This window comes from Talpa occidentalis, unplaced genomic scaffold, assembly GCF_014898055.3.
Source record: "Talpa occidentalis isolate TD23 unplaced genomic scaffold, MPIMG_talOcc4v2.1 talOcc4.2, whole genome shotgun sequence".
NCBI classification, from domain to species: domain Eukaryota; kingdom Metazoa; phylum Chordata; class Mammalia; order Eulipotyphla; family Talpidae; genus Talpa; species Talpa occidentalis.
The window spans coordinates 43,825,203-43,833,050 of record NW_023602073.1 but is presented as its reverse complement, the minus strand read 5'-3'; the positions used below and the strand labels follow the sequence as shown (position 1 = coordinate 43,833,050).

The window sequence follows — 7,848 nt, the reverse complement described above, 5'->3', positions numbered from 1 at the left end:
TAAAAAAATAAGGTGTTGGGGCCTTGGTGGCGAAGCAGGGTTTGTGCTGATGACACAGGACCAAGCAGGAACTTGATCTTGATGTTGTGGAACTGCTTGCCCACTAGCAGAGTACACATGTTACAGCTATCTTCATGATCTAGATGGAATGGGCCCTGAGCAGTGCTGGGCACCCTTATCTCTTTAGCACTGGGTGGCAGCACCCCTAGTGGTCAGATCCGGTACATATTGTGGGTGCCACTCTGGAAGTCCGTGCAGCCAGACACCAAAGTTCTTCACCCACAGAGGAGTATCTTGGGCACCCACACAGAGTAGACAATTTTCCCTGAAGACTTCATGTTCTTGAACTGAGACACATAGTACCAAAAGTGGGACTTAGCGGCAACGTGATTCAGTCCAAGATTCGCGTGCCTTAGAGGCGCAGTGTGTGGCTTTGAAAGTGAGCAGGCAGCACCCCACTGTCTTGTACTTTCTACGCATTCCCTAAGTATTCTCAGCATCCTGGCTGTGCTCAAAGTCACACAGCCTTTGAATTCCTTTCCTCAGGGAAAACTCAGTCCCTTTAAAGATTCACCTGACTAGGACAGTCAAACCTAGGGTCCTCTTCCTATTGAAGGTCAATGATTCAAGGTCTTTTTTTTTCTAAAACTATGTTTTGCCTGGAAATTTTATTTATTTAAAGATTTATTTTATTTATATAATGTTGGGGTACAGGCCAGAGGAGTGGGAGGGTGAGAGGATTCACCAGAGACAGAGCGGGGAGCGGAGCAGGCAGATGGACCGAAAGCACTGCTGAGAAGACAGTGGGCAAGACAAGAAAGGTCTGCAGCGCCATATGGGTTTCTCCCTGGCCGGCCGGGAATCGATCCCTCGCTGCAGAGGCTGCGGACAGCTTCATAGCACTGCGCTCTACTCGCTGCGCCACTGGGAAGGCCCAACAATTTAAGATCTTAAGCACATTTACAAAATCCCTTTACAGCAACAATTGCATGAGTATTTGAATGAGCAGCTATGGGGAGAGGCAAGCAGTAATAACTAAGGATGTGGTTATTGTGCCCCATCATGAAATCTGCCTAGCCTGACCCGGTTTTTCCTTTGTGCTTAATTGGGTCGCAGTTAGAAACTGAAGTTCAAGGAAGAAGATTGCTTAAAAGGGAACAAAATGCAACCTAGGGCCTCCCTGGTGGTGCAGGCGGTTGAGCGCCGCACTATGAAGCTATCCACAGCCTCTGCAGCACGGGTTCGATCCCGGCCAGCGAGGGTCCCACATGGCAAGCAGACCTCTCCTGTCTCGCCCGCTGCTCCCCTCAGCAGTGTATTTCGCCGGTCCGCCTGTTTTGTTCCCCACTCTGTCTCCAGTGAATCCTCTCACCCTCCCCTGCATCTGGCCTATACCCTGGTTCTTGTATAAAAATAAACAAATCTTTAAAAATAAAATGCAACCTATTAGCCATGATAATTTAAAATCTTAAAGCCCAGTGACATGTTCAATATATTATATAGAGCAAATCAAAACTGAAGTGTAACAGTTCATTCTCTCTTTGGACACTGTATTATTGTGTACCACAGCATAACAATTTGCCCAAAACATAACAGCTAAAAACAATAATGTGAGTATTCTTTCCCACAGTTTCCCAGAGTCAGGGATCCAGGAGCTTCTGGCTCAGGGTCTCTTTCAGATTGCTGTCAAGTTGTACCTAGCACTGCATCATCTGAGGCTTGACTGGGGCTGGAGGATTTACAGGGGAAATGACTCACTTGTATGGCTACTGGAAGAACCTCAATTTCTACCCACACGGAGGTTTCCATGTGGGCTGTTTATGATCCAGCCACTGGCTTCCCCTGAGCAAGCAATCTGAGAGAGAGCTACCCAGAGCAGTTGCAGAGTCAACACCAGTACATCAATCTTACGCTCAGAAGTCTATACTCAAGAGGGAATTAAGCGCCGCCTCTGGAATGCAGAAATATCTAAGAATTCACCTGCATGTTTAACACCAACATTAGAGTTGAATATGGTTTCAGGATTTTCTAAGTCATATATTTCTTTTATCTGATTATTTCTTTCCTGCCTTAAATTTCTCTTTCAGAAAATAATGGTTAACAATCAATCCAAGACAGAGAAAGGGGATACAAAATTATTTCTAATTTTTTTCAAGCTCTCTTAATAACAATGTTTCTTTGCTTTTAATATGGAACACACCACAGATCTGAGTGTCCTCCTGAACAGGGGCCCTTCTAATCTTCTCTGCATTGTCCCCACCCCAGCATCTGTGCTGCAGGAGCACACACAAGCTTCCTCAATAGCCTGCAAGAAAGCTGGGTACAGAGCAGCTAGATCAATGGTTCCAGACTTCCCTCAGTGAGGCAGGTATGAGCTACCTGAGCATCAAAGTTACCACAAGCTGTGCATCCTGACCTCCTGGAGGCTGCAGACAGGGCTGCGTAGGGCATGACAGGAGGGAGGGTTGGCAGTACAGGACACCAGGCAAGGAGAAGGAAGGAGAGGGCCCAGGCAGGGCAGGGAGGGGCAGAACTGGGAGGGAGAGCACAAGGGACAGGGCCATGAACCAAGGGGACTGCACCTGAGAGGGGAAATCAAATTCTGTACAAAAATGAACAACTATGTAAGAAAATAAATCTCAAGAATCAAAGGTAGGGGCCTCCCCGGTGGCGCAGCGGTTGAGCGCTGGGTTGCGAAGCTGCCCGCAGCCTCTGCAGTGCCGGTTCGATCCCCGGCTGCTCCCCGGCCACCGGAGGAGAGTCCCACATGGCGCGCAGACCTCTCCTGCTGCCCGCTGCTCCCCTCAGCAGTGTACTTCAGTCCTTCTGCCTGCTCTGCTCCCCGCTCTGGCTCTGGTGAATTCTCTCACCCTCCTGCGCTTCTGACTGTACCCAGTGTGTGTATAAATAAACAAATAAATAAATAAATAAATAAAAATCTTTAAAAAAAAAAAAAGAATCAAAGGAAGGAAGGAAGGAGAGAGGTGAAAAAAGGAGAGAGGTGGAAAAGGGATGGAGAGGGGAAACTGGGGTCAGAAGCCAAGAGAGGGGTGACCGGATCCCTAAGAGGATTGGGGTGTCTTACAGAGAGCAGGGAGGGGACGTGAGGGTCCAGGGCAGGGGTCAGAGCAGCTTGCTGTGAGGTGGGGAGGGGACAAGAGCCAGGCGGGCTGTGGTTCCTCAAGGACAGGTTGGGGAGGTGGATGAACTTGCCCAGGACCCAGGGAGAGTCAGGTGCAGGGACTGGGAGTCAGCCTGTGGGTCCAGGGAGAGTTTAGATTGGGGAGGGGGAGCAGAACTTCAATGCCCAGCAGGTGGCCAGGGCACAGGAGGGGAGAGCTATGGTGTGGGGTGATGCAGGTGGCGATGAGGCCCTCCACAGACAGGGCTGCGTTCATCAGGTAGTGGGTGGGAGAAGGCCCTGGGGGTGGCGGAGAAAGGCTGCCACAGGGTGGCGAATCTGTGGTGTGAGAAGCGAGAGCCCACTGGGGTCATGGAAGGCAAGGGGTGAAGGCCGAAGAGGAGCCACATCAAGAGCAGCTCTCAGGTCTGGGAAGGGCAGGAGGCTGGAAAACAAAGAGGCAGCTGGGAGAATGGTGCTGAGGGCAGGTCTGGGGAGCAAGATGAGCAGAGCCTGGGTTGCTGGGGGCAGGGCTGGGTTAGGGTGCTGACCAGAGAGGAGGGTCTGGGAGAGGACAGGAGGGTGGGGAAGGGCCTGGGTGAGGGTCCAGGAGCAGGAGCTGCTCTGGCTGGAGGTGGGAGGAGAGGCGGGAGGACAGGGCTGGTCTGTGCACAGGGCTGTACCTGCAGTCACGGCAAAGATGAGGAGCGCCTAAGCTCCCAAGGTGGGGGGGGGGACTAGCATGGAGGGAGATACTGGAGGCCAAAGGCACCCTGGGAAAGCAGGGCTTAGTAAAATGTTGGGGAGGTAGGATACATCAGGAGAGGCTCAGAAGAGAGGAGAACTAGTGAAGAAGAGGAGAAAGGACACCCTAGAACAAAGAGAGGAGGGACAGCAGGGAAGGGGGCAATAAGAAGGGGGTCAGCAAAGGGGGTGCAGCAGGGAAGAGAGCAGCAGGGATGGGGTAGCTGGAAAGGGGGGCAGCTGGGAAGGAGGGGAAACTGAGAAGGGGAGGGTGGCAGGAAGGGTGAGAGTAGCAGGGAGGGGGGCAGCAGATGAGACCAGAAAGGGGGAGGGGGCAAGAGCCATGGAGTAGGAGGGGCACACATGCAAGACCTGAAAAGAACTGAGAGGCTGTTAAGGCAACCTGGTGGGGCAGGCATGGGACAGTGCCCGGAGAGCAGTCCAGAAGTTTACTGTTTAAATACAATCAGTATATCAATAAAAATAAATAAATCCATAAAAATAAGATCAATATATGAATATTTCAGGAGGGGTGTGCAAATAGCAAGTCCAGCCCCCCATCCTCCTCAAGAACCCCCCCAAAGGCAAAACCGTCCTGAAAGAGTCCCCAGACCCCAGAAAGGCCCAGGCTCCCGCCTACCAGGAACAATGAAGCCCACTCACCAGTGCCCAGGACTAGGGAGGGGACGAGGGCAACCAGAAGCATAACTTGGCACCCTGCCAAGCCGGCCAGGAGTCAGAGCTCCGAGGCAGTGGAAGCAGAAAGTGAGGCAGCCAGCGACACCAAAGCCAGGTGTGTCAAGCTCATGGGAGTTTCCTGACAATATATTTCCCCAGTATTTCCTGCCCCTCCCCTCCTCCTACTCACTAGATTTCATTACCTTAATTAGGCTATCTCTGTAGTTCTTTAAATAGCAGTGTTCTTTAAATAGCAGTGGAAACAGAAATGAGGGGGCCAGCCACAGAAAGGAAGGGTCAGCAACAGTAGCAGCCACAGCCAGGTATGTCAAGCTCGTAGGAGTTTTCTATTTCCCCAGTATTTCCTGCCCCTTCACCCCTCCGGATTTCCTTAAATGGCTAAGTAGTTGTGATTTTATTAAATGGCTAGCTACATAGTTGTGAAGAAATAGTGAAGCTGTGCACAGCCACTGCAGGTTGAGTTTGATCCCTGCCCAGGGAGCTGCCCACATGGGGCAGCAGACCTCTCCTGGCTCCCCTGATGCTCCCCTCAGCAGTGTATTTCAGTAGATCTGTCTGCTCTGCTCCCCACTCTGTCTCTGGTGAATCCTTTCACCCCCCAAACCCCTGGCCTACACCCCAGCTCTTGTAAGCAAATAAATAAATAAATCTTCAAAAAAAAAAAAAAAAGGGGAAAGAAATACATTGTTGCCGGGGACCAGCCTTCGGCAAAATGTCCTGTCAGAGGTTCCTGAAAGGATGAGACGGCCTCCTCAGTGACTTGTAAGGGGCTGAAACTCAAGGGCTGAGGAGAAGGGGACGAGGTAGAATGAGGAGACACTGACACTTGGTGAGGTGCTAGTATCTTCTGCTGAGAGACTCAGCAGGTCTTTATTTATTCATTTTTAGTAAGCAGAAAAAAAGTACATTATCATGTGTAAAGCAGAAACAATTAGTGTATTTTATTCCCATGGACTACTGGCTCCTACGGGTCTCAGCTAGACGGTAGACTTCAAGGTTAATAATAGATAAAAAACCAAACCTAACACTAAAACTTATTATTTCAGCTAGACAATTACCTAAGACAGTGGATAGCCGCCAGTGCATCCCTATCAGCTAAAGCCTCAGCATCAAAAGACTCTTCTATTCACATGGCCTTCAGCCGGAGACCAGCTGCTTCTCAGCTATCAGAACTTTTTTCTACCTACAAACTTCTTAATACAGTTAACTTCACTTAAAAACTTTCCTAAGAAACTTCTACCTAAAAAGGAACTTCTAAAAAGGCAAAAGAAGGACTTACTATAATAGTTGTGCTGGATTGCTTGTCAGATATGTACAATAAATTGTCTCCCATTGTCAAGTGGGCCAAATTGTTTAATAACTAATTTCTAGACGATAATTTTCCGTGCCACTTATTTGCAGTATACTGATGTATATAATTTATTGCCTATTGTACTTTTGGGAAATTTTTCTCTTTTCATGACCAAGAACAAAAAGTGAAGGGATGTTAAATCTTCAGCCCCACGGTGTGAGGCACAAGGAATCTTCAGCCCCACAGTGTGAGGCCTTTACCTTCGGCCCCACAGTGTGAGGCCCTTTAGCTTCGCTGCTTGCCAGTGTCTTATCTGGCTGGGACATCAAGGCCTCCTGCAGCACATTGTGTCTGGATGTCTAATCAGGGGAGGGGAAAAAAAAAAAAACAACGGCAAAGCTACATAAACCTAAGATTTAGGGGCCAGACGTGCCAGGAAGTGGCTCTGAGCAGCTGGTAGTGGCCCAACCCCAGCAGTCCCTGATCACTGCCCCTGCTCCCTCCACAGAGCAAGGCCTCCCCCAGCTCCTGAGGAGACTCCAAAGAGGCCTCTCCTGCTCCCTCCTCCTTTCCTTTTCTCCCTGCACACCCTCCTGGTCTGCACCAGGGTCTCAGTCAATGTCACCAAAGACTAGAACTGCCTCCTGGGCGTCCGGGAAGCGACTTCCAAAGCTGATTCCTCTGTCTCCAAACTCTCTAAGCGGCCAAAGCCCACAGCCATTCTGATCTCCTCCTCCTCTTCCTCCCCCCTTCCAACTCCCTGGCAGTGCCCACGTGCAGGTGGGTGTCAGAAGCCCTGGTCTAGTCCATGATCTGACCCTCCCTGCCCTTTCCTTAGTAACCGTCTTTCATCACAGTGGTGTAAGCTAAGAGTGCAGGAGGTGGAGGGAAAGTGTTTTCTCCCCCCCCCAAGAAGGGCAAAGGGATTAAGGGGAGACCTGAAAGGTGGAGGGAGGGGGCATCATTGGTCCTGGTGGGCAGAAGCCAGAAGCCTTTCCTGAAGGTGGGAGGGGTCCCCTGAGAATCTGGGTGACCTTTTTGAGAGGTGTGTGGCCATTGTGTGGGGGATTCTTGAACCCATCTTTCCATCCTACAGCCCCACGAATTAGACATGAGCCACTCAGGATGAGGAGCTCTGTCATGTCACCTTCATCTCCCTGCCATACTTTTTATTTTTAGCCTTGAACTCTGCCTGTCTCTACTGGCCTATAAACCCTGTGTATGGAAAAGTCATGGTGCACAGTTTTAACAATTTCTTAGCTTTCAGAGTCACTTTATCATTATTACTCAGACCACCATCATTCCCCCACCCATGAGGGATGGCGTCTCAGGAATTCTTTTCCTTGCCCAAGTCACAATAGGTAGAAAATGACCAGGGGCTGGAAGGCCAGGCTCTGTCACACAAGATAACCACACACTCTCACAAACCCCCACCCCACGCCTGTTCAGTGGAACTCAGCAAAGCAAATGCTTATCTGGGGTACGTGAGCTATACCGTTTCCGTGTGATGTTCTGGCCAGGCTTTATAAAAACCCACAACCCATATTACTTGGGGCTCAGTCCTTTCAAAAATAATCCGCTGACCCCTTGGTGTGACCAATAAATCTCTCTCTCCCCCTCCTCTCTGAGCACAGTCTGGCTTCTCCGGGAAACTGCCATAACAAGGACAGAGGCAGTGGAGAGGGAGAGGGAGCCCAGCCCTGCTCACCTCCAAAGGGACTCGTGTCCCCCCCTTCTCAGGACTTCCTAGGGATGGCAGCGCCAGGAAACTCTCATTCATCTCACTCTCAGCCCCAAAGAGACTTCTAATAATTTAAAAATGGAGCCTCCCTGATGGCCTAGGGGTTAATTCTCAGTGCTCTCAAGGACTGAGATATCCTTCCGGCCAGGGAGCTGCCCACATGGAACTGCAGAACTCTCCAGTCTTGCCCGCTGCTCCCCCCAGCAGTGTATGTCAGTCAGTCTGCCTGTTCTGTTCCCCGCTCTGTCTCTG

General features: G+C 50.4%; 1 non-coding gene across 1 annotated transcript; it reads right to left on the bottom strand.

The window, feature by feature from the left end:
- Nucleotides 1-2,183: 2,183 nt before the first annotated feature.
- On the bottom strand, nt 2,184-2,285 carry LOC119253611 (U6 spliceosomal RNA). The gene has a single exon (XR_005127144.1). It is a non-coding gene; the product is annotated as a U6 spliceosomal RNA (small nuclear RNA).
- Nucleotides 2,286-7,848: the final 5,563 nt, after the last annotated feature.